This window comes from Anas acuta, chromosome 17, assembly GCF_963932015.1.
Source record: "Anas acuta chromosome 17, bAnaAcu1.1, whole genome shotgun sequence".
Classification (NCBI taxonomy): Eukaryota; Metazoa; Chordata; class Aves; order Anseriformes; family Anatidae; genus Anas; species Anas acuta.
In genome coordinates, this window is record NC_088995.1 from 6,210,738 (window position 1) to 6,236,917 (window position 26,180).

Consider the following 26,180-nt stretch of genomic DNA (forward strand, 5'->3'; position numbering starts at 1 on the left):
GCTGCAGAGAGAGGGTGAGGGCAATTTCTTTAACTAACATGTTGTCTTCTGTCATTACTGTAAGCAAGGATTTTTGAACTTGAATCCCAGACAAACATCCCTTTGTGTGGTCTTGGTCTTCCAGCCCGAGTGAGTTGACTGAGCTAATTGCTTCGTTCTATTTCTGAGACACTTTTGGGTTTTATTGTGTGCAGCTGCCTACCCCTCCTTCCTGAATACACAGATCTTCGCTTCATGTCTTTGAACTGTCTTGTCAATGATGTGGAAGTGGCTTATTACAAGAATCGCTTCCTTCCCTTATCCCACCTGAGGATATTTTTCCTTCATACTGTTGATTCCAAAATATTCCAGTTACTGTCTGACTTACATGTACTTCTGTCACTAACGTTCCGTTTCTGTAGGAATGGAAGGTAGGGAGTTCTGTAGCAGTTCCACTGAAACTAGGGAAAGAAGTCTGAGGAAAAAAATGTATGATGTACACAATGTAGCCTGTCCTACTAATTGTGATATGAAATTCTATTTCTCTTAAGCTGTTTTCACACTTCCCTTTTTTGGTTACTCCTGTCAGAATAACAGTGTACATCCTGAGTACGAGAACAGAAGTTCTTGTTGAAAAGCTTCAGCTGGTGCTGTGAAAGCTCTGATGCTGAGATGGATGTATGCACATGTTGTATATATGTGTGCATGTGTGCTCACGTGCTTGCATACAACCAGTAGTTCTTTAAACCTTTTAAGCCAACTATGCCATGGAAAGATGCGCGTGATCCTCCCTCCCTTGTCCTTGTCCCAGCTTGTCTGTTGGTGAGAGTGTGTACCGATTTGGAGCAAGGAGTCGAAAGGGCTAAAGCTCAGCACTCTTTTTTTTTTTTTTTTTTTTTCCCTGACTAGCTGTAGCCCAGATGAGTTCCCTTGCATGGTTCACTGTCTTAACATCCGTGCCACATTAGAGGAAGGTGTTAGGGTAACAAGGCAAAAAATGAGGGGGGAAGAGGAAAAGGATGGTGCCATTCTATTTTAGAATTTGCATGGAATTTTCATACCAGCCTGTGAAGCCATAGTGATTGATATCTGTGTTTCACAGCTAGAGCAACAAAAATATTTGTGTAATGACCAGAAGGGAACAAGTCAAATAACTGACATTTAGATTATCCTTTTGAGCCACAAGGATTCAAACCAATTCAGGTCAATAAAGATGACTCCTCCTTGTCAGAAGTACTGTCAGGAAAATACTGCACCACTTTTATTTGGTTTAGTTTTCAAATACATCTTTGCGTGAAGCATTAAAAATGTGAGCTATTAGGAACATAGAACTGTGAAGGGCAGGGTCCATGCTAACCTTGCATGTATTCATGGAATACATACAGTTCTGTGTCCAGCTGGGCAGGCTTCACTCTGCTTGGATGTTCTAGGTGGAGCTGACAAAGAGTTAGTTACTCATTTTGATACGGATGCTGCATCTTAAGAGAAGATGTAAAAATAAAATTTCCCAACCATTTCTGATGTTCGAACTTTATAGAGCAAAGTATGAAAGCATTTTATTTGGAAATTTCAGTTAATTTGTATTGTGGTTTTAAAAATTCAATACTTCAGAATTTCTAATTGATGATTTAACTGATCTGAGCAAACTTTATTTTTTGGTGATTTATTGGATTACATTTTTTCCAGAATTTCAACTTCTCATCCTTTGTTGGGGGGGGGGGGGGGGAGGGGAAGAAACCTTCCACTTTTTTCCACAGTTCAGGAAAACAGTTTTTTGTTTTTTGATCTTCTCTCTTGTTTGCTTCAGTGCCTTTAGTCAAACTGTAGCTTCCTGAAGAGTCTGTTCAGATTGTTCAGTATGTCTGTTCAGTATGGCTAGAGCCTGAAATGGCTGTGTCTGTGCTATCAGATAACGTGTCACAGTATCACAGAAGAATGATTTTCAGTGTAGATGAAATGTTGGGTTTAGCTGGTGTGCACAAGTGATCCCTCTGCATAATAACATACTTATTGCACGCTCTCAGATACGCACATGTTTGGGTTTAGTTTGAGGACCAGCCTGTCCTTACTTGTGCCTGTCCTGTATATCTGTCCCTTGGATTTGGCATAGACTCTTGGACTCAAGGAGTTTTCCTTGTTGTTTATTTGTTTGTTGCATTTTACTTTGTACCTGACTGCCTTATCTCTAAAACCTGAAGCTACTTCTCCTAGGCCAACCTGGGGCTCTTTGCAAGAAATGGTGGTAACTTATTCGGGATTTCTTTGTTCTGGTTTTCTTGTCTGCTTTTATTCCACTAGCTTAAGCAAGCTATTGAGATCCTTCTCTGTCTATCTGACTGTGTTAGTAGACACTTTTCCTGCAATCAGAAAGCCCTTGTCCCATATGACAGCTTAAAATGGGGAAGGCAGGACTGAATTTCTTACTCACATGACACAGTTTTTAAATTGCACAAGTTGCTCCTGAACACTGAGTTCAGTGAGGTTAGTGGATGATTTAGTAAACCTTGAAGGCTGTATGCATCCTTTGAGATTGTGTCTTTACAATAACTGTGTCCAGTTCTTTATTGAATTAGCTAGGGCTATATACCATCAGGTTACTGTTAGAGCATTTTTCTTCAGTAATGCAGCGTGAGTATGTGATTCAGGTCAGTGGTGTCTGAGGACCTGTGCTCCAGAGCAACACATAAGTTCTCATATAAGAGGCAGCGAAGAAAATAGGTCTGCCTAGGACTGTTAGGTGTGATTCCCACAAAAGGTTAGCATGAAGCCAATGTGGAAAGTTCAGATAACTTCAGTTCTGGTTCATTCTCACAGAATTCTCAGCCAGCAATTTGAGCTGCTAAACAACACCCACCATCTCAACCCCAGTAGGAGGTTTGGGCCTTACCTCTCTTTAGAAGGAGCCTCATTAAATCTTGGATGGCTTCATGGAGCTATGTGGAGCCTATGTGTGGTAAATACCTTTCTTTAATTGCTTCTGTTGGAGATGGTGATTTGCTGTAGCTCTCAGACGTTTTACTTTTTCCTTCCTGCTTTGCTGAGATGCCTGGGTGTCAGGTAGCTGATATCATAGTTATTTCCTTTTTCCTTCCTTTTATATTCATAACTTACTGGGTCTAAGCCTGTTAATAGCACAGAACTGTATGCATTTGCTGCTGATTTTTATTAATACTAATAAAATCTAACTGAAACCGGTCAGAACAGAGTGAAGATGGGAGAGAATAGTTACAGAATAGCTAGTTAGTATCTAGATGAGGAAGGTATACTTCATGTACTTTTTTTTAACTTCATTTGGCTAATTTTTATTATAAAGCCGTACTTGTGCATTGTAGTGGTAGGCAAACACTAAAAGCATATACAATTCAAAACACCAGCTTCATTCCCAAATCTCTGTGCAATGAAGCAATTTTCAGTGCCGATGTGATGAGAACTAATACTGACTTGTGAGCCAGGAAACATGAGTTCTTAACTTGCCTGTGGTCATACAGCACATTGATTTCCCTTTTTGGTGTCTCAGTGTTTTCATATGTAGTATGGTGCTAAGGATACTTACCGGGCTCTATGAAGCCCTTTCTGATCTGCATGTGTTTAGTGCTGTTATGCCTGCACAGCGTGGTCCATTTCTTAACCATATTGCCTCTGTTTAATAAAATAGAAAACACAGAAAAGTGAAAGGATTAAAATATATGAACACAATAAAAATCATGAAAGAAAAGCTTGCAGCCTGGTGGTTAACTGAAACACGGACGTTTTGACACTTGGTTTTAATAAAAAGTGAAATTATCCGTTTTTTATTATTATTTTTTTAAAGTGACAATTACTGTCCATTTCAGGTAAAATCTTAAAATAAATCTCTCAGAGGCACCAAATAAAACAAACTTCTTGCTCTAAACTCCACTCTTGACTCTGATGTAATGTGAACCACATGCAGTTGCTGAGGCATACGAGAGTGCACATTATTTGTTTGTGTGCATGTTTGGAGGTGGCGCATATTACAAAAAATTGAAAGAGGCTGAGCTTATGTTTTTGTGGACAGAACAGGCCTCTAAGTTGTTGAACTTGAGTTCTGTAATGGAGATAAGATGGAAGACAGACAGCTTTTCAAGCCACGCATTTGGCAGACGATATCTAGTGGTCTCATAGCAGCAGAAGAAATCGAATATATATCAAGAAGTTTTAAATTAAGACAAAGCCATGAAACTGAATATAGAATCTATAACAGCTACTAAATGCTTGCTCATTTGGTGAGAAATGGTTTTCTCTGCAAGCACTTTGAATTGCTACATTAGGGTACCAATATGACAGCAGCTGATGTGCCTGATTGCACGTGTGGACAAACGGTGATCAGGAAATGTGTCTGCTCAGGACTCAGACATCCGGATTTCTGTTCTCTTTCTAGTTACCTGCACAGTTTAGAGTGCTGGGCCTGTTATTTCAGAGGCTCAAACTCAAGCACTGTTTTGCATGAGCTACAGGGGATTTCAATGGGAAGACTTCCAGCCACTGCTGGAAGTTCTCGTTGGTATAATGATGTGAACAAAAGCAACAAAATAAAAGTCTTTATGTAGTTCATGGATCTTCACTGCCGATCTGGGAAAACATGTATTTGTAGGATTAAAGTGGATTTAAGAAGCTTATTAGCAAATTATGAGAGACTACAGAAGTAGCAGCAAGGGAAGGTGTACTGTAATAACTATTAGTGAAGTGATTTGGAGAAAGCCATGAGGGCTGAGGTGCAAATGGTCTGCATCTTCTCGGGAAGATATTCATAGAAGCTCCTGTGTCAGGTCTTGGAATCGAGTGCGTTGGCAGAGCTGCCTACACAGTTCCTTTTCCATATGTTGTGAGCATCTAATTTTCACAAAGACTGGGTCTAAAATGCTGTAACTACTCAGTTCCCCCTGTGCTATGAAATACCATCTTTGCTCAATTACTGGAAAGTCACCCTCCCACAGGGAGCCACAGAGCCATAATGGAGTTGAACACAAACATTTGTTTTGTTTAAAAGCCCTGGTGTAACATTGCTGTGCAAAGTTTGAAATGTCAGTTCCTGTAAATGCTCTGAGCCTGAGACCAACAGTGCAGAAAGCGCTGGAAGAACCCGTTGTGCAAACAAGGCTTACCAACCTCTTCAATGTTTCATGCTAGCTTCACAATGATCTTTGTGGCTCCCTGCTTCTTCTATGGCTTCTAGCTTTCTGGTTGTGACATCTCTCCTGATGCACTCAGACAGAGGGAATATGCAAAAAGACGACTGCAGCTCTGTGTTCAGGAGATGTCATCTCCAATTGATGTCAGGCAGGGGAGCAGCAATTAAGGCTCCAGCCGACTATCTGCTCAAGCTCCAGGCATACTGGGGGAGGAGAAGAGAGAAAAAAGGTATAAGGGAAAAGTAAGATAATGGAGAAGGGGAAAGAGAGGGAGAGAAAGCAAAAGGTAGAGAGGGGGAGGAAAGGGAAACTAAAACGCAAGAGTGGGAAATAAGAACAGCATGGGACAAGTCAGGAGAAAGATGGAAAAAATAAGTGAGAATGTCTTAGAAGGGGGAATGGTGAAGCTTAGAAAGGGGATTGGTGAAGAGAGGGGAAGCATGAAAGTACTAAAGAAATGAGCATGTGACTACATGAGAGGTGAAAGAAGGAAAAAGTGATAGAATGAGACAGGTGGCAAGGAAAACAGTGAAAGCAGGAAGGGCAACTTGTGCATGTTTTTTGTGCACAATGTGCAGAAATTTGCTGCTGGCAGGCAGGAAGAAGAGCATATTGTCCCAGTCCACCAACTATGGTGTGGAGGACACCTTTGTTGCTGGCTTCCAGTGAACTAAAAATGTATATGGGCTGCTGTTCTACAGCTGCTGTCAGTGGGAAAACTTTGCAGAATTGTAAAGTACACAAGCAGAACCCGAGAGGAGGAGAATGTCTTGCAGAGCTATCCCTGCATGTCTGGAAGGCATAAATGCCTTAAACCAAGACATATCCTGGTTAGGCCCAACACTGTATGTAAAGGACTTTATGTTTAAGAAGCAGAACAGATAAAAGATTTCTTTGTGTTCAGTACAAAGGATGCTATTAGACGGGCAAAGGATTTGCATAAAGCAGTAACAGATGAAACCTGTCATTCTCCCCTAGGGTCAAGGAACAGCACAGCCACATAATCCAGCAAATTTATGGCATTAATTTCTTTCTACTGATTCATGATGTTGCCTGTGCTAGCCTACCTTGCAGTACAGAACAGTCCCTAGCGTACCTTGCTGTGGTTTTGTGCAGAACGGTAGCACTTGAGTATTTTCGGTAGCAAGCCCCAGTTCAGAAGTGCATGTGACTAAAGTGCTGGCGTAACCTTTGGCTGTTCAGCTATTTTGGCTGTTGGACCCCAATTCTATAACAACCCTTATCTTGTAATCTCGAGTTTGAGAACTTCTGGTCTTGAGGCTGTAATCAATACCCATGAACCCCCTTCCTGATCATAGTAGCAGCATACAGGAAGAAATAGACCATGTGGGATTTTGTTCCAATTTACGTATCTCACTTTTAGTCTACCTCAAAATTTGCCTTATTCTCCTTTAGAATTAACAGAGAGAATTGAATTGCTTTCAAGAGCAACTAAGATGCATCTAAGACCCCTGTTTCACACTGGCTAGCTCAGAATTAACACTTAAAATGAAGATTTGGAAAGCTTGTTGACGTGTCTGTCATCTGCTGTGCCGTGACAAAAATCTTGCTAAGTTACCAGATATAGGGGTCCTGATAAGCCCATCGGGACACTAAAGTGCCAAGAGATACGAGCTTTTGAGATAGCAGTTTTGTTTGTTATGAACCCCAAATGTTTTTCTGTTTGATAGCATTATTAGATCTCATTTATCTTTCTAGTTTTGTTGCTTGAATACTAAGGATTTCCCATCTCCAACAGCTGCTGCATACCTCTGCAGCTTTGTTTGGGGGTCTCTTGTCTTTTCCCTGCTGCTTGGTATCATTGTGACTTTCTCTTTTATAGGAACCCAGGTAAACAAGATTTTCCATTCTGTAGTTCTGACCTACTTCAGCACTGAAGCTGAATGTCAGATTCTCTGTCCTTTGTTGTCACCTATTTCTATATGTTGTTATGCTCTTGAGGAATCAAGCATCTCTGTATCATAATTCTGCTTCACTAGCTGATCTTGGCACAGGTAACAGGTCAGAGGTGACCATCGTGAGCCACAGGTGGGTCACACTTCCTTTACCCCCTCTGGATTCCAGACTGGCTAAAAAAGCTCTGAAGATTACAAAGACATTTTCTAGAGTATTCTCTGTGCACTAGCTATTAAACCTGGAAATACAATTTGGAACATGAACGTGGATGGGATTATTAAATCTACAAAGTTTAGCTGCAAAGAGTTAGGCTGTTGCCAGAGCTCCATGCTTTAGCTTATTAATAGTTACTAAATTGGGGTGAGAGCTGGCAGAGGGCAAGCAGAGTGTGAGATGGAGAGAAGCAAAACCCTTATACATTCGCTATCCTTTTTAGTGTTTTATTTTCCCCATCTGGATTTCCCCCTGCCGAGCAGCAAAATGGGCGTTTAGGCCTGCAAGCAGTGCCAGACAGCTAACTAGGGGCTAGAAGTCAGCCCCTGATGATATTTGGCATCGGTGGGCCTCTTTGTGCCAGCGGTTTAGTGCCAAGAGTAATTGTGATTTACACCCGCTGCCCCTTTGGTGGCAAAATGGTTTTGATTAAGTGCATACCACGTTTATTAAGTCTTGCACAACCGAACACAGGGTCTTGGCTGGGACGCCGTAAAAGGCAGTGAGATTTACACATCTCACTGCAGGATTCATTTAATCTCTTGGGGATTTACTGACCTTCAATTAGAACTGTTAAGTACTGTTTACTTGGTCCCTAAATCATGCAAGGCGCAGCTAGAGTTTCTTTTTTGTTTTCATTAGTAATGTTGTGATTAAATACGGGAGGAGAAGGGAAAGGAACCAAACGCAGTGAGACCTGGTGGTCACGTGACCCTAAGGAGAAAGACTTCGAAGGTTTTAAATCAAAATACCGAACAGACCAAACTAACTCATTTTTCCTTAATGATCTCTGATATAGGAAGCCATTGGTTCAGCTGAAAGACAGAAATTTACTTTACAGGAGTCCTTCTGAAGGACACTTTCTTCCCTGTCTTTGTGCTCACTGAATTCAACGTGTGTGGATTTAACAGGACAATTTTAAAGTTCTAAGAACTTAGAAACAGGTGTTGAAAGAACTTCTCAGCTTGGACATGGGAAACCAATCTGCTTTACTGCCCAAGGCCACTGAAGTTCTTTACACTTAAGATACTTCTCTCCAGTTGGCCAAGTAGGAGCAGCCATACTGTGAGGTAGGCTTTTCTGTTCTAGCTGTGCTCCCAGCATGTAGTCACAATTCTTCGTGCTGCATGAGGACAACCACTTCAGAAAGTCTCCCATAGTTTTAAGGGAAAGATCTTCTGTCCTTCATTGCCACACAGGCAGAACTGTGAGATGGTGTAGATAGTTAAAAAATACTAAGGAAGATTGTCTCAGCATTTAAGGCCTTGATTAGTCCTCAGTGGTGTGCCATTCTGGTTGGTTAACACTGCAGACATGGTGCGGAAGTTAAAGGATTTTGGGTGAGGGAACGTGGCTCAGGTTAGTGGTGAGATTTTCTAAAAATTGTTCATCTTAGTAAATAGCTTCTGGTCTTCCAAAACATAGTATTCTTAGTAGCTTGTTGGCAAATTTTAAGCATCTGGGTGTGAATGCACCAAGTTCAGAAAAGAACTAATTTTGTCTAATTTTTGGTGGATAGTTTGATCATGTGGCATCTTTTCATACCCTTAATAGATGAACACATACAATAGAACTTGGGACCTGATTGCTTGGATGAAATTTGAGTATGACAATCTGAAAATTCCTTTTCCACAAGTTTTCTCTAAACGTCTCTTTAGAACTTGGCTTCTTCTGAGATTTTTCTTGCCAAGAACCTGGCTGGCTGGACTGCTCATGGAAAGTGAACCCCAAAGGAACATGAACACAGGCAAAATGAATTCATGGGTTGAACGGCCACAGAAAATGTCAAGCATTTGATCAGCTCTCATTAGTAGCTGGTAGCTTGGGCTTCTTGCTTCCTCCTGACTACTCAAATTAATAACCCAACTCTCTGTCCTTGTGCTTTCTCTGGCATTATTTCAAGAGCAAGGGAATGAGGTGTGGAGAGGTTCAAGGAAACAGTGAAATGGCACATGCCCTTTTAACTCAGGTTGTAGAAAGTTCACCTGGGACCTAAGTCAGAGACTTAGTCACAACCAGATCTATATAGCGTCTGATCCAGGGCACATGAAGATAATTTTTCACAGATTTTGTCACCGAGCTAAATTGAGAGTTCATTTTATTTAAAGTACCTCAGCTGACCTATGTGTGAATTTTGGATGCAGATTTTTACACAATCCTACTTGGGCAATGACTGTTTATGGATGTGTGTGTGCTCAGTGGTAACTAGTTGAATGTAAGGAAACGGTTCTTTAAAATCCCGCCTGTATTGGTGGCATTAAGTAGACCAGGGCCAGTGTGAAACTAAAAGGCAAAGAAGAGAGGAGTGGGAAGTCTCAAAAGTGACCATGTTTTTAAAGATAGGTTGTTAGCACCCTATTCACTAATAAAAAAGTATGCAGTTTCTGTTCCAATAACCACATCACCTCCTTGTGTTCTGGCGACTTGCCTTGGTTAGGTAAAATCATTCATCTTAGGCCTGGACATAGGCTTTACTGACCCTTGTCAAACTTCAGGCTAAATTTGCAACTGCCATTATGTAAACACATGGAAAGTGTGGCCGTTTATAAAAGACAGTGGAGCTGCAGTGGTGAACAACAGTTTGCTGTCAAGTGAATAATGTTGGGAATTGTACTCTTGGAATGACAATCCAAGCGGAAATGAAGCGTGTCCAAGAAGCTCAGCCATTTCCAGTACTTCTGTTGCCTCATTTACAGTGTCCTGACTGAGAAATTGTACGTGGGTTGGTTTGCATGTTTTTCATCCTGTAGGAATACAACACCCCACTGCAATTACTGTCATGATTTTGTTTTTAAGCTGGGCCTTTAAAAGCCCAACACAGGCGGGTCTGCAAGGCCTTTCTGCAGTTCTTGGTCCAGCAGTCTTACTGCACGTGACATGGTGATTTTTGACCAAGCTTCAAATTTTGTGATTGTCCCTAGATTCATAAGGGGTCAGGATGCACATCCAGGTCCAAAGTCATTAAAGTACACGAGGTCCTTGTGGCTGTCTCTAATTTTGCTTGTTCTTTTGATCATAGGCTTGAAGAAAAGATGTTGCAATAAGTGGATGAAGTCAGCTGCGCGATTGGCAAAAGTAATAGGCATAATTAATACAAGCTTAGTGGTAAAGCAGAGAACGACTTGACTAAGCTGGAACAGCAGCGTGGCAGCAATTTCAAAAACTAGCCTCGCTTGCCTGTTTTTCTTTCCACACACTCGAGCTGCAAAAAGGCAAACTCCAGTGGATTGCAGTGCCAGCTGTCCTTCTGCTGGAGGGGCGGTGAGTGCATTCACACCACGCTGACAGCAGGGCAGGCATTCCTTTGCCTTGCTACTTGAGATACATTAGGCAGTTCTACAGCCCCTGCAAAGCCTCAGCAGCCTCGGTGCCTCCAGTCGGCCCAGGCTGGCTGCTGTTTGTTGATGAATAGGAGGTGCTAATCTCTTTCTTCCTAAGAGACCTCTTTGTCCAGAAGTGTCAGGATTTAATTGGCTTGTTCACACTTTCTCCAGCAGGGTCTGACTTCTAACACTTCCTCCACAGCCCACCCTGCCCCCACTCTTCGGTTCATGGTGTCAACAGGGCTGAAAGTGTTTCCATTCCTTTACAGTCCTCCAGGCCAGCAGCACAACTGGGTGGACTGTTGGGGGTTAGCATGCTGGAAACTGTTAATCCTAGAGGGTGATTTTTATTTCTGGGGGGAGGGTCTGAAAGGATTTAGGCCTTAGCACTCGAAAGCTTGCAGGGCATAAAGCACATTCTGTGAGCAAAACATTAATACTTGAATGGGGGTGGAACAAAAAACTTACAGTTGCAGAAGGATGTAAATCTCTGAATTGTACCGAATGCATTTTTTTCTTCACGTTTGCTCGAATCTATTATATCCTGACTTGTCTTTCAATCTATTTATTTACAGTGTTATAATAGCACCTACTGGCCCTATTGAAAACTATTTGGACTCCACTGTGCTAGGTGTGGGTCTTAAACCTAGTGAAAACAAAGTTTCTTTTCCGTAGCGATTTTGTCCTCTAAATAAAGGTAAAAATATAATGAGTGAAAAAGATGCATTTCCTGCACGTGTTAGGGAAACTGAGTCATAGAGAGATTCAAGTATATTGTTTGTTCTTGTATGTTTGGAAACAATGTGATTTGGCCATGCTGTTAAACTCCATATCATGAGAGCTTCAGAGATTGTACTAACTGCGGCCCCCTGTACTAGCCAGCTACGCTAGAAGAGCTGGTTCTGTTTGTGAATCAGCTATTGCCATACTACAGGGCTTGGCTGAGTCACTTTCATTCTTATTCCCTCTTCGTATCTTGTCTTTGTGGTCTTCCAGCTTCTTGGGACACAAACTGTAACCCTCTGGGTATATTTGCATGATGCATACTATGCGGTGCACTCAAGCTTCTTGATGCCACTAAAAAATAATGACCAGTAACAAAAGCTATCAAGCTACTGGTGGAAGAAATCAGGGGAAAATGAGAAATTGAACAGCCACTGTAAGCTTAGTCACATTCTGTTAAGTTTCAGATGCTTTTCTTTTGGATGACGTATTCTGTCTCTATTCTATCTTCTACTTCTGTGGCATCATCCACTTAGGAATTCTTAAAAGTCCTCCCGAGCAGGCATTTCTGAAAGGTCCTTGGTGTTCTGAATATAGATGGAAGTGGGTATTGTGGTCAGGCCGATGTCGAGAGCCAAGAAAATAGAGCAAGTAATTGTTCAAAGAACAAGTTAGGAAAATTAAGATGGGGAGGAAGCAGGGTCAAAGCAAAATCAGGGGATTTTGGGGGGAAGAAGTGCCTAGACAGAGCTGACAGGTACAGTAATTAAGGACCAGAAGGTGAAGCAGTAAAGATCCAGCTAGTCATGGCGTTGCTCAAGGCCACTGAAAAGATTTTGGTCTGTGACTGTGGAACAGTCGTTAATTGGACCAGAGATTGTGATGACTGGGGAGGCTGTTTACAATGAGCTTCAGGACTGATAGCATGTCAGTGTATTTAGTCTTTACACCCAGGGTATGATAGGCACCACCCTTCTATTTTTGGAGCTGAGCACTGAGACTGTTGAACAGCCTCTGCAAAGGCTGTGTCACTATCAAAGAATTGTTCCAAAGAAAGTAGGGGGGTATTTTTTTTCTTCAGTTGGTTGAGTCATAGTAGACAAATAGAAAAATTCCTTGGTTATCTGAGAGACGATGTCATGTACAATGGCAATTAGAAATATTTCCAAAATTAAATCTCCAAAGGAGGAAGCGAATTACAATGCAAGCAACCTTTGACCCTAAAGAATCATAATGGCTTCCTGGATTTGTAGGTATTATGAGCTAGAGCCCGAGAGGTACTGCTGCTGGGTCATAATAAGTGTTAAAATTAGAACACAATGTGGTAACCTTGGGTGTGTCTTTCTGATCTGAATTCTCCTCCCACCCACACCTCTCTTTAATAATGATGTGTTTTGAAAGGCCTGCGTCTGGCTGCCTTAGTGTCTAGGCATTCGCACCCCGCTCATCAGCTTTGGTAGTTATCACTCTGCCAGACAGTGTGGGCTGCAGTCCAGAAAAGTACAAAAGTGCTTGTTTATACTTCACATGGGAACAATTCCTCCAAAGGAAAGGAGGCTGCCGTGCTGGTGTCCCAGGAAGTTAGATGTGAGTGCGTGTAAGCTTCCCATATCTGAGAAAGTGTCATCTCAATTTCTTGGGGCCTTTTTTTTTTTTTTTTTTTTTAATTTTGGCATACTTTCTTGGCATAGACCTGCATGCTAATCCTTTTGGGAAACAGGGATCTTGTTGCCATATACACCCCCAGCACGGGCTTGTTATTCCTACGACAGCAGTGCCCTGAGTGGGCTGGTCTTGTTGTACCAGGCCTTGTACAAACACATAGTAAAAGACGTCTTTGGCCTAAAAAAAAAAAAAAAAAAGTCAGTCTAAACAGACAAAGCAGACAGTGGGTCTCTCTGGGGGAGAGTGACAGAGAGATAAGACGGCCTAGGAAATGTTAGGACATTTAAAATCTTTTCCTGTTCTCTTTCACAGAAGAAAGAACATTATATTTGGCTATGTACATGGATCCAGATTTAAAAATAGCTGGGTTCCTTCCTGACTGAGGGAGAAAGACAGAAATGAGCCAAATTTATTAGCCGCCTAGCAAGGTTGCATTGAATTTTTGTTTGTCAGGAGTCTCCCAAGGAATAATATTTTTATACACAAGTTGTTTGGGGGAGTGTTGCATGAGCAAACACCGTGATTTATGTATGGATGTCTGTATTTACAGCAGGAAAACAACTGAAATGTTTGTGTGAGCAAATTCCAGTGACATAAATGTTGAAGGGCAGAATTGAAGCCAAGGGGGCGGAATTGTCATTAGACTGATTTGGGAGCTGGATTTAGTGGAAAGGCAACATTTTAAAAGCACCTAAGTGACAGAGGAGCCTCAGGGCATGTCTTCACCAGGTGGGCTTACCAGCGGGAATGCAGCATGCTGCTAATGTAGCCGGGCTGCTCCTGGGCTGCCCGGCACCCAGGCAGCACTCTGCTCTACTGTGTGGTGGATTTAGCAGCTTAGGGACCTCTGCCCTGTGTGCTGTTGTGCGGTATTGACTTTCACCGTGTACCGTTTTCGAGGTGATTTAGGCATGAGCACTGGATTTACAAAAGTATTAAGGTGCCTGTCTTCTAGTGAAGGCAGTGCAGGCTGGAAGCTTTAAACACCTTTTTGGAGGTCTGAGCCTCGAGGCCAAATTTACAGAGCTGTCTAGATATCTGAAATGCCTGCTGATCTTTACAAAAGCACCAAATGAGTGAGACCTGTCTCCTTTTGACTTCAAAGTGACTCGTAGAGATAAGGTTGGTCCAAGACGTCATTCTATGGCTGCCAATAGAGCTCTGTGCAGCTGGTCTTTAGGAGCCCACCTTACCTTGGAGCTCAGCTCAGTCTCGCTGAAGGTGTCAGTGCTGGGATATTTCTGGAAATGCTGCCTGACAAAATTACAAGTAAACATCAAGAAGGGGGTTGTTGCATTGAAAATACTGACTTGCTTGAAACCCAGCATGCTCAGCTTACAGTTTGCTTTTGTTATGCAATAACAAAACCAGAGCTGAAGGATTAAAATGGCATTCGTGCATTCTCCTTGGAGTAGAGATGTGAGAACAAAGTGTTCAGTATAGGGAAACGTGAAAAGGCAAAAACAGCCATGTGTTTGGAGCAAGAGGAAGAGTAAAGAAAACACAAGTTGATGGAGTGGGAGAAAAACAAGAATGGGAAAGATCGGAGCCCAAGTGAACTTCTGTCCCAGAGAAGCTACAGCAATTTTTTCAAGGATATTCTTCATCTGTCTGTGTAACTGGAGGCTTTGAGGACAAGGGAGAATGTTCTTGCTCTTAAAGCTGTGTGAGAGAGAACCTTCAGGTCTGTACCACTGCGAGGATGTTTCTTACGCAGTCTTCATGCCTACATTTGTGGCAAGGGAAGCTCCAGTTCACCACTGCAAGTCTGCTTCACCAAGCATCCAAACCTCTGCAGCTCTTTTTCCTACTGCTATTGCCACAGACATAGCTGGCCCTGAAGGCTTTCTCACAAGATAATACTCTGTTATTCTGAAAGGATGTTAACAGAAGAATAGATTTGCTGTTCTGTTTGATGGAAGGGGAAAAGAAAAAAAAAATTAACAGGCTTCCTTCGTGCTCAGTTGTAAAAATTGATCTCTTTGTCCTGCCCCATGGCCTGGCTATCTTAGATCTGAACGCTGGAGAGCTGTGGAAATAAATCCTCATCTAGTGTGGAAAATCCTTTTTCCTGATGGATCTGCTGAGGGGTTAAAACTGAAGGGGACAGTGATCTGGGTAGCATGTTGCACAGAAAAGTCCATCCTGCAGTGAAGTAGTGACAGGGGTTTGCTTCAAACTGAAATAGATGCAGGAAAGATTTAGACTGGTCTCCTCCCCTCGGGTGGCTCCGCGATAGGGGGAAGAGCGTGGGCTGAGTGCCACGAGGCTCCTTCTGTTCCCCTGCGGCGGCACCGCGGTCAGAAACATCACGGGTCGGGAGCATGGCAGGGAGGAAGGGGAGGCATGTCCCTGCTGACCCGGGGGAGCCACCCTGATCTGACAGCCCCGTCAGAGCTGCCAGTGCCCGGCTGACAGCAGGCCGGTGACAGCTCTGTGGTGCCTGCTTGCTCCCGCTAGCCTTGAGGGCTGAGGAGAGCAGCCGAGGCAGCTGCCTGGAGTGGCTTCCTTACACATCCTGCTCTTTTCAATGCCAGCGAGGGCGTCTGAGTGAAAGAGAGCACAGCAGACAGGCCCTGAATGACAAGTGCCAGTCATGTTGGCTGCAGGGGCTTCAGAGGGAAGGAAAACAACTCTTTTGTTCCCTCCCCTCTCCAATATCCCCAGCTAGAGAGCCACCCCCAAGGCCTGCCTCTTGATGCAAGCAGCCACTTGGTACATTCTCTTCCTTTCAAGTCCTTTCTCAACACAAACCTGTTTTGCTCCCATTTCCCACTTTAGCTGCTTGCTGCAATGCCCATATTATTACTTCTCAGTTGAGCCTTGAAATATTCCTTTTGCAAGTGCTTGCAGGCTCATTTCCACACAATAAGGGCAGTTAGCAATTTCCTCCCATCCCCATCTGCTACCTGCCTGCTCTGGGGGACCCTATAAATAGCAAGAGGCAATTTTGCCTGCTGCTTCTGACTATTTCTATTAAGGAAAGCTGAGAGCGTATCAATTAAATAAATATATTGCATAGACACAGGCAGCCTTTAGGACGTGCTTCTATTTTCTGCCGCACTCCTTGATAACATGCCTTGAAGACATCTTCCTCCGGTAGCAGCAGCTGCCAGCAGGATAGCTGTTTTAGGTCAAGGGAGCCTCAGCTCCTGAGAGAGGATGAGCAAAGCTGAAGGAAGAAGGAAAGTGGCAGAGAAAGATCCCCCTTGGGTGCTGGGTAACAGATATTGGCTCGGACTTGGGAAACAGCATATAGGAACCAGGCTAAATTTAAACAGATAAAGAGGCAGATAAAAGGAAACCAAGCAAAGCGTTAAGGTTTCTGAAGCTAGAAATCAGGCTGTTCTGTGGCAACTGGAAACGCTTCCCCATCATTTACAAGTAAGCTGGACAAAGCACCAGAGGAAGCCTACTCTGGGCTGCCCCTATGGGTTTTTCTGGCCTGCGTATGGAAGTAAGATGTGGGGAAGCTTTAGGCAAGCGCTTGGTACAGAGGGTGCTGTACTTTGGCAGCTTGAAGCACTCATCTGTGAGAGCAGGCAGTGAGGTTGCTTGGTAAATCTGTCAGTCTTGGTAAGAAGAAAAGGGCCACTGGGCCCTCGGTTTTGAGTTACAAAAGCCAGTTTGCAGTGTGATGGCAGGGCTGGGAAGGTGCAGAAGGAAATACAGGTGCGTACTGAGGTGAGTGCTGCCTGTGACCATTAAGTGCTGCCTCAGGTTGAGGAGAGGTTGCAACGTTGAAATATGAGGGCTGAAATGGGAGAGATGTTCAGCTGAGATCAGGTGTCTGAAACACTTGGAAATCATCCCGTTCTCTGTATGAAGGTGGAGCCTCTGCAAACAGAATCTCTTGGTATCTTAGGCTAATTCTGTTAATATTGAGCCTGAACCAACAAGACACCCATTTCTGGTAAGCTAGACTGCTGGAGGTCCTGGTAGCTCACCTGGGGAGATTTGCAGGACTAGCATAGCATGTGAGGAGGTTTGTTTTTCTGCAGCTGTGAACAAGGGATCTTAATTTTTTTTGTTTTGTTTTGTTTTGTTTTGTCTTCCCTCTCCTACTTCAGCCATGGAAGGCCTGTCTTTCACAGCTGTATCTGTGAAAAGTATGGGAAAGCTTTTTGCTCAAAGTCACTGGGAGGCACTTATTAGTGCCTTAGAAGGTTCAAAATTGTAATCAGCAAGAAGGGAATATTCAGGCCCATTTCTTGTTTCCTGAAAAGCCAACTACTGCCCTCCTCGTTCCTGTTAGAAGCAAAGGTACGAATAGCAGCAACCTCCCATGCGACCAGCCCAGCCTTAGGAAGCGTATCTATTGCTGGAGCAGAACTGAAGACACATACCTGACATTTGCAACTCAAAAGCATGGGCTCATCCCGTAGGCATCTTTTCTGTTGTACTCCCCAGTGGTAAGGGAAGCCAGTAGTGCCTTTTTCCCTGACAGCTAACCCAGAGACTTTAACTGTTACTGTCGGTTGTGGACCTGCCCTCAGTGGTATGCAGCCCCAGTGACCTCAAGGACAGTAGGCAGAAACATTCCTCAGCTTTTCAGAAAAGTTCTGATTGCAATTCAAATAACAGGCAGCTGGCTTGGATGAAGTAAAACATAGGAAACTTTGGCTTAAAACCACGACATATTGGACTTTCTGGTGCTCTGTAGCAGCTGGCTCAGCCTTTCTGAGTTCAGTGCAGAGGATTTGCTTTGACTCATAGTCCCATGTGGGATCAGATCAGGTATCTGAGTGGTTTCTGCGCTTTTATGTTTCACTGAGGTGTTTACAAATGAGGACATTTATTCCCTTGGTTTCTGAGGTTCATTTGTACAGACAGGGTAGACAGGCTTGAATCAGAGGCAGATTCACAGTTGCTGGGGGCAGCTTCATCTTGTGAGACAGCAGAACCTGTGCTCACTGAGAAGACGTACACTTCTTTGATCTGAACTCTTCTGGTTCAAAAAGTGAACTGTTGTGGTCAAAGGCAAATGAAAATATTTGGACAAGTGACAGCAGAGCTTTATTATATTTTTAATGATCATAAAGTTATCAATATGTTAATATAAATATAACTGCATTTTCTCTGCATTAAGTCTATATCTAAGTTGCCCAGATTACTTATGTGATTTCTGATACTGCAATAAAATCTGGTAACTTTTCTCCCTGGATGTTTGTATCCTATCAGGTGGATGGATTCAGTGATTTTTAACAAGTCCTGTCTTTCATAACTTTCTTCAGAGGGATTAAAGTATAAAATAAAAACTTCAATGGATTAGGCAACTAAAAGCCCTAAATAGGGACAGAAGGGAAAACTCGTAAATCTAAAGTAGTTTTACAGGTTGAATCCTTGCCTTTTGGAACTTCAGATTTTATTGCCCAGGGCCTTGCTGAGGATGAGCAAAGAAATTCTTTATTCATTAAAGGCAACAGAGGGATGTTTTCACAATGCTTACGTGGTTATTATTTGTGTGTGTGTGTGTGCTAGGACTAATGCCAGATTTTCTTAGATGCAGCTTTCTTTAAAACTGCATCAGTGGAGAAGAAAGTTACTCTCCTACTGCCCCTGCTGCTCCATCCCTTTCCCTCCTTCCCCCTCCTTTCCTCTTGGGTTCCTTGCCTTTCATGTCTTTGTTTGACATCTAGGAAAGAATCATGAGGTGCTGAATATTATTAACTTCTAAACACCTAAGAAATCAGTAGGAAATCGCAAACATTTCGGCCCCCTGACAGTCTCCGTAAATGACCTGTCCGAAATCCCTCCCCTTCTGAGATGAAAAGAGGGAGCCAGGCAGAACGGAGGAGAGAATGGGGAGAGCCAGGGAGTGAGAGGGATACACAAAATAAATGAGAAATATGATTAACTTACTTCCTTGGCTGGGTCTACAGCTGGTTCTGGGTATTTAATAAACAGGTTGACACTCCAGGTTCCCCTCATTAGGTGATCACTGAGGTCTGGGCTGTCATAAATCAAAGAGCCAGGTTATCAAGGCCTGTGATCTTTAACTGTACAGGGGCGCCCAACTGTCTGCCATAACGAGGGCTAAAAAGTGCAAGCTGTAAAGAATTAGCTGGCTGCGGCACTTGAATACCGCGTGGAGGCACGAGCACTGTGCCGCTGCAGGGTGACTGCCCAGGTACGGGTGTCAATAGGCTCCTGTCTGGGGGCTGGCCACAGCTCCGGTCCTGAGCACGAACACGTAAGGGGGTTTAAGAAGTTAAATGTAGGAGAATGCAAATCTGCCCGAGGTAGGCAGTGTCTGGCTGTTCCTGGGGAGAAAAGGCAAGGAGTCATCTCAGCTTGTGTGTTCACGCAGCGGGGAGGGATTGGTTCAGTCCTGGGTGATTGGAGGGGTCTGTGCTTTTCTCTTGCTTCAGGAGACCAGAGATGAGACGCAGCTTGGCCCAGTCCCCTTCTGCCTGTGACAGTCAAGTACTGGGCTAGGCACAGCAGAACCCACGTGTATGTTATGCCATGTAGGAGGAATTACTGCTCTCTAGGGCATACTGCTTTCCTGGGACAGCCTGATCCTTGTCCTTTGTGAGGGAAGGTAGGCTCTGTGTAGCACATTTCTTCCATTGCAGGTAAAGCAGAAGCCTGATGAAAGCTGGGCTGCCTGAAGTCTACAGCCTGAGGTTTCATAACAAGTCTGGCATGTGAATAAGTTCTGTGAGTCTTTGACTAGGGCAGAGCATCAAACCACACAGGTTTTGGCAGCAAATAATGCAAGCTCTGAGTAAGAGCCAGGTGGACTTTCGGAAAAAAACTGTGGTCACTCTCAGGTCCAGTTTTGTGACAATACGAGACCATTTTTTGATGATGGGAATGTTTTCCAGTTCTTGGTTTTCCCATTTTTGAATAGCCATTGTCACCCACAAAACCAGGAAAGACTTGGGAGGAGTTTCTGTGCTGATTTTGCAGGACAAGATGCTCGCTGACACAAACAGCAGAGAGAAAGAATTGAACTTTGTTCCGTTCTGGTGACTGCAGTGTGTGTTAGAAATTGAAATGGAGAAATTGAGGAAAAGGGAAACGAGACCTCCCACAGGATGCCTGTATTATTGGACCTTCCCAGTTGATGGAACGTGCTGGGTTCCTCAGGCTGTGGCGTTACTTTTGAAAGTGTTTATGATGGAGAGAGCATGAGCTGGGAATTATTGAGTCTCCTGTTTTACTCCTGGCACCTAATGGGACAAGTCATATTTCCATGTGCACCTGGAGGAAGTTTCAGGCAGAGCTGGATGTTAGAGTGTGTGAATCTGTGCAGCTCCAAGGGAAGGCAGCAGCTGGGGAGTTCAGCAGTGCCCTGTAGCTGGTGGCCATGGCCTGCGTTGGTGGCTTCTCTCTAAGCCATCTTGCAGGGAGCCAGATAGGTGCTGTAAGTATGTCTTGGACCGTTATGGGAACTGGGGGAACTTCCAGTGAGGGAGCACATGAGGAATCGCTGCCTTGGCCAGGGAAGAAGCTGTGTTATGTTTATTTTCAGGATGGTCTGAGCTGGGCCGCAGCTACTGCTTCTTCCCTTGAACAAGAAGGACGATTTTCTGTAGAAGAAAGACTTTGGGAAATTAAATGCACAACAATGACTGCTGCTTTCAGGGACTGAAGGCCCCTAAAGCCTCATTACAGCAAACGTGTATTCACTGACGCTGCTGTACACCTTGTCACATCTTGTGTGAGGGCCCACATCTACCTGTCTAATAGATATTCGACTGATAGGATAAGCGATGCCCCTGGAGTTAAGCCACAGCAGAAGTTTCCTTGAGGGGCTCAGAGTGCAATCCCAGCTCTGCTGCAGTCACTGCAGGGCATTCCAGGGCTATTTATAATGGCATATGTGGGTTTCCTACTTTACAGATTGTAATGCAGCTCGCTGCCACAGGGGAGAAAAATGTAACACTAAAGCATGACATACTGCCCCTTGGACATCAGACCGTGTGGATCATGTCAAGCTGTGAGGTAGAAGCATCTGGTTCACAACAGAGGTTTCAGGGTGTTTTCTTAGCTTCTTTCTCCTCCTGTTTTCCTTATCTGTATTACACAGTAGCCATATATTCTATTTTTAAACACAGAAGCTCTTGTAAAAATCAGCTGAAGCTGTGCTCATTTTAAAAAAAAAAAAAAAAAAAGGTTGGGGACAGAAGTAGATTCCTACAAGAATCTACTAAACCAAGTGTGTCTTTTTTAACCCCCTCAGATTTCAGTCAGGAATAGACGGATTTTGGAGGAGGTCAGAGAAGGATCTTCAGCTGTTTGCACATCAAATGTTTTTCAGCATGTTAGCTTAGATTTTGGCAATGGAATAAAAAGACTGAATTTTCAGTAAAGCTCAGCACAAACCTACAATCAGTATAGGGGGTTCTTTTGAAAACTGTGTGTGCTTATTGATAACCATATAAGACTTACCTATAGGACTTAAATCTTCTCATGCTAGGGGCTAGCATTAGAATTTTTAGAAGTGCTTAGGTGGTTTGGCCTTATGCAGGGAAATTTTACAAGTGGGACATAAATAACTTAATACCTTAGAAAGCTGATAGGAGCGATATGCCTGAATGCTCTCTCTTCCTCCAAAAAAAAAATCATATGGTAGGCCCCCTATCGTTTGAGTGATTTTGATCCCATCCTAATTGCTGAAGTCTTTACTAAGCTCATTTTTTGCATAAGAGTGCAAAGACGTAACTCTCATTGACTGACCGTTGTGGTACATTTTCATCAATAGAGTCAAATTTCTATGCATGTTCTCCAATAATGAACTTTCTGAAATTGTCTTGAAATCAAAAATTGGCCTGAAAAGCATTTTTGTTACACGTAATGTAGCTACGTGATAGATTTGGTCCAGTATATTTCACAGTCTTGTATATATAGCCTATATTATTAATCACTGGATTGTGTGTCAAAACTTGAAGTTCTTGAATTTCAACCTAAGGATATGAGTTACCAACCCAACCAAGCAAGTGAAAATCTTCTAAATTATTGCAGGAAATTGCCAACACTACCAATTTGTAAGGAGTTTCCTGTGTTCTTGTTAACCAGTTCCTTTCTGCACCATATATTAAGGCAAAGCACAAAACGTATTTGTGTGGCATTTGCTATCCCATCAAAATCATACCCTGTCAAACTGTGGCTAGTGCGGTGATGTCAATGTTCCATGCACTTGGAGAAAAGATTTCCTATTTTTAGATACTAGGAAATAACTACTTTGCTCAATCCATTTAGCTTATCCGATTGCAACACCTAGGGAAATGGTTTGGATGTGAGTGTACATGCAGACTAGAAGTTATCAGAAGTTAAGTAGTTGGAAGTAACTAGAAGCAATCAGAAGTTAAGTAGTTAATAATTTATTTGAAGTCTGTGTGTTTTCTACTTAGTAAAATACTGAAGCTTCCTGAGAAAACTACATCTTGAAGAACCATTATTTCTAGCCCTCTACTAACTCAGGAAGGTGCTGCTGTAACTGTTTAAGATGATTTTGTTTTCCATGATTTTACATGGGTTAGGAGATACTGTGTTGGTTTGTTTTTTTTTGTTTGTTTGTTTGTTTTCTTTTGATAGATGCAGTTGCTTTGGAGAGCAATTCTGCACAGAAGGATTCTCATCACCTGCTGACCTAGTGGAAGAAAGATGTTCTAAGACAGCAGAGGTCCCTCTTTGGGTAAGTAGGAATGTTCCTTTAATAGGAAGACTGGTTGACAAAGTTCAGACAGGACTCAGTCTCTGGGAAGACATGAGCTGTCTCTGGGCCCAGTCACCCTGCTTGTTTCTAGCATTCTGCAGCACCACACCACTTCCAAAGCAGGGTTGCATGCATTTAGTACAGCTGAGCTCAAAGACTGTGAAGTGGGTTTTCAGTTTAGTGAGTTCTTCTTAGCAAAGTGAATACAGCAGTGGGGCAAAAAAAAAATCTATTGGCATTGTCTATTGCTCTCTATATCATTGTCTGTAGACCTAAATTGTATGATGAATCCAACAGCTTCCTATATCGCTCAGAAAAAAATGTCAAATTTTGTTTTGTCAAGGATGCTTCTTTTAATGGAAAAGAACAAACTAATCTACCTTAATTGCATGCTGAATATTGTAACAGGAAAAAAATCTACCTTGTGATGTCCTGAATGGAGTCCCAGACTTGGACATTTGTGATTATGTGTAGTTGTAGATTATTGATATTGGTTCATATATTGCACTTTCTACTTGCCAAATAACAACCTGCCTGGTTGAAATCAGTTTGTTCCAGAGTCCATTTGAGGGAGTCCATTTGAGGAAAAAGAAAAATTGAGGTTACCTCAGGACCAGTTCAGAAACAACCATGCTATTTTGCAGGTAGGTCTGGGATAATTGGAAATATATTTTGCCTGAGCTTGGTGGCAGGCCAGACAACAAATGGAGGACTTCTGTAACTCTAAATAGAGGGAAACTGGAAAAATAGTGGGAGAAAAGGATTTGTGGGGCTACAGAAGAAAGCTGTTTTTTTATTTCTCAACTTTTCCCATCAATCTTTATAAAGGTCCCACTTCCTTATGATTCTAAAAAGCACAGAATTTAGTGGAATGACTTTGCAAGTGCATGAGCTAGATGTTTTGGGGCACAACTTAATCCTTTTTTTTCTGTAGGGTGCTAATGAGTTGTTTCCAAATCCCCTGGTGCCACTGCAGATTCATTTCTTGGCAGCTTTTCTGTTGAAAGACATAGTTGAGGGTTTCACATGTGATGTAATTAACACCAGGCTAAGTGGTAATTAAGCACCTGGTATTGTTTGTGTGTCTGAGTTATGCAGAATTTAATGTTAATTTTGTCATGAGTAAGCAGATGTCACCATTGTGTTGGAATAACACAGATCACTGCAAGAAGAGCATTAAATCTACCGTCTTTAAGTGATTTTACTGTTGTTATCTGAAGGACTTCATCATTCTGCCCGACAGTTAAGGTCTCAACTTAGAAAGTTTTCATTTAAGCGGTAGCTGTAACTACTATTACAATTTTTAAAATTATACACAGACTATTAAATGTTAGCTCATTAATGAAAGTTTGAGGCTAAGTGTAAGCGCTGAGGAATGTTGTAAGTTCTCTGTCATATGTCATCTCCTGCTCCAGATTGAATTCAACTTTCAAGGAGTTTCCCTTATAGATGTTCTGGCATGTGATACCAGAAATATAAAAAGTAAAAAAAAAAAACAAAAACAAAAAACAAAATCTAGTGTCTCTGTTTAAGTGACTTTATTTTAAAATTAAATTTACTTGAGTTCAACTGATTTCAAAGGTGAGCTTTGTTGGACTAGATAATTGTTGGAGAAGCTGTACAACAAAAGTGCTTGTGGTCCATGATACAAGCTGATCGTTCTACAGCCTGCTAAGGTGTGGGTCATGCTAGTTCTGCGTGGCAGTGGTCTGTGAAGGGCTACCTACCCAAATGGTGGGAGGGAAGGACCAAGTAAAAAAGGGAAATTGAGGGGTAGGATGCTTTGGTTATTTAATAATTTAAAACCACTTTTAGCTTTTCTGGTGGTGCACCCTTAGGCTTTCCTAGTGTTGGTATTTCTTCAAGTTGTATTTGTAGAGAAAGTATGAGTAAGAAATGAAGAGCAAAACACTTTCAACATATTTAACTTGTTACTCTTTTCTTGATGTCCCTTTTGAAAAGGAAACGGGAAAGCTTGGAAACCCAAGCATTTTTGGCTGCTCTTACGTTAGGAGCACCCTGGTGAATTATTTTTCCCTTCTCCAGTCAGAACTGTGGCCTGAACTGCAGATCAAAGAAGAGCAGCACTTTGGTTAATCTGGCATAAAAATCTACTTTAGCCCAAAGAGACAAGAGGAAAAAGAAATTGAGGCCCAGGCTCCATGGCAACTGTGAGGTAGATTGTTCAAATAGTTGGTAACTGTAACACAGTTTTAAAAAAAAAAAAAAAAAAAAAAAGGCTTGGAAAGATATATTGCTACCATATTGGAAAGGACATTGCATCCCAAGCCAGGGTTGTTGCCTGCTGCTACAGGGAGTGTTCAGAACAGTGCAGGGATAGTCTGAGGAAAACAGGACAGAAGCCTGTTACAAAGAATAGAAGGTAGCCAGCTGATGTGACTTTAGGTCTGCTTCAGAAAATGTGTACTGAAGATGCAAGCAATTCTTTTCTTCTTTGAATCTGTTCTGCATCACATGCTAACTTTATAACCATCGAACCAGGGAAATTTGACATGGCAGGTCACCATTTGTTGTGGGTTTGACCACATACCAGACAGTGCTGCCTTATGACATTGAGATATAACACTATGTTTAGAGAAAATGCTGCACTGTGACCTTGTGTGGCGCTGTTGGGTCCGGCGCTGTCAGATCCAAAACATGCAAGGCACTTTGATGGGGGACTTGAAAGCTGATTCAAGATTCACGATTCTCTATTCCTGGTGAATCTCACAAATCTACATCTTGCTAATCGGATCAAAATCTTGAATGCTTGCCTGCTGCTGAGCTTTCTGGGCTTATCAGTGTTTTATTTCAGGCCAGTCCAAGTACAGAACTTACCTGCTGTCTCACCAGGAGTCTGGGTTTACCCAGGTAGAGCTCTCCTGCTGCTATCAGCAGTAGCAGTCAGGATGTCCTTCATTATTCTTGCGTCTTTCATCTAAAAGGCTTTTCAACCTGCAGATAGTAACTTGATGCAGTTATGAGCAAGGTCTGGGTGATTAGCATCTTGTATCACAAGCTGTTTATTTAACTGCAAGCCTATGTCCTGAGATACTGAGCTGGTCCTTCTCAGAGCTGGGCAGCCATTTTCAGGTGGGTAGAAATTTCCATAACACACTTACGTCCAGTAGCTTGAGGATGTGCTTGCTCACGTCTGTAAATGCGTACTCAGAGTATCCCTGAGGCAAACCTGTCTGAAATCCTTCTTTGAAATGAATTCTCTTTCCTTCCTATGTAACTGGTTTGTTGCATTGTTGAACTATTATTTTTATTTTAAGAATTCATGAAAGTCATGTTAATATCAAACCCAAGTATTATTGCTGTCAGCTATGCTACACCGATTACATCTTGTTCTAGCCCCAAGTGGCCACAGAAAAAAAACAATGACCATCTTTTTCATAGTCACCACTTACATACATAATGCAAAAGAATAATCATGTCCCACTCTCTTTTGGATGGAAAGCACGTGTCCAGTTCCATCAGTCATTTCCTTTCAGTGATGCTTTTGAATCTTCGTATTGGTCTTGATAGTCTCATTTATCT

The 26,180-nt window shown here is 42.6% G+C and overlaps 1 long non-coding RNA gene across 2 annotated transcripts in view; it reads left to right on the plus strand.

Annotated features, from left to right (window-relative positions):
* Nucleotides 1-26,180, plus strand: part of LOC137841273 (uncharacterized) — a 121,848-nt gene that overhangs the window by 90,398 nt on the left and 5,270 nt on the right. For both annotated transcript variants that reach the window (XR_011088524.1, XR_011088525.1), the window contains exons 4-5: nt 22,517-22,616; nt 23,186-23,281. This is a non-coding gene — a long non-coding RNA (uncharacterized lncRNA). The remainder of the gene's footprint in view (nt 1-22,516; nt 22,617-23,185; nt 23,282-26,180) is intronic.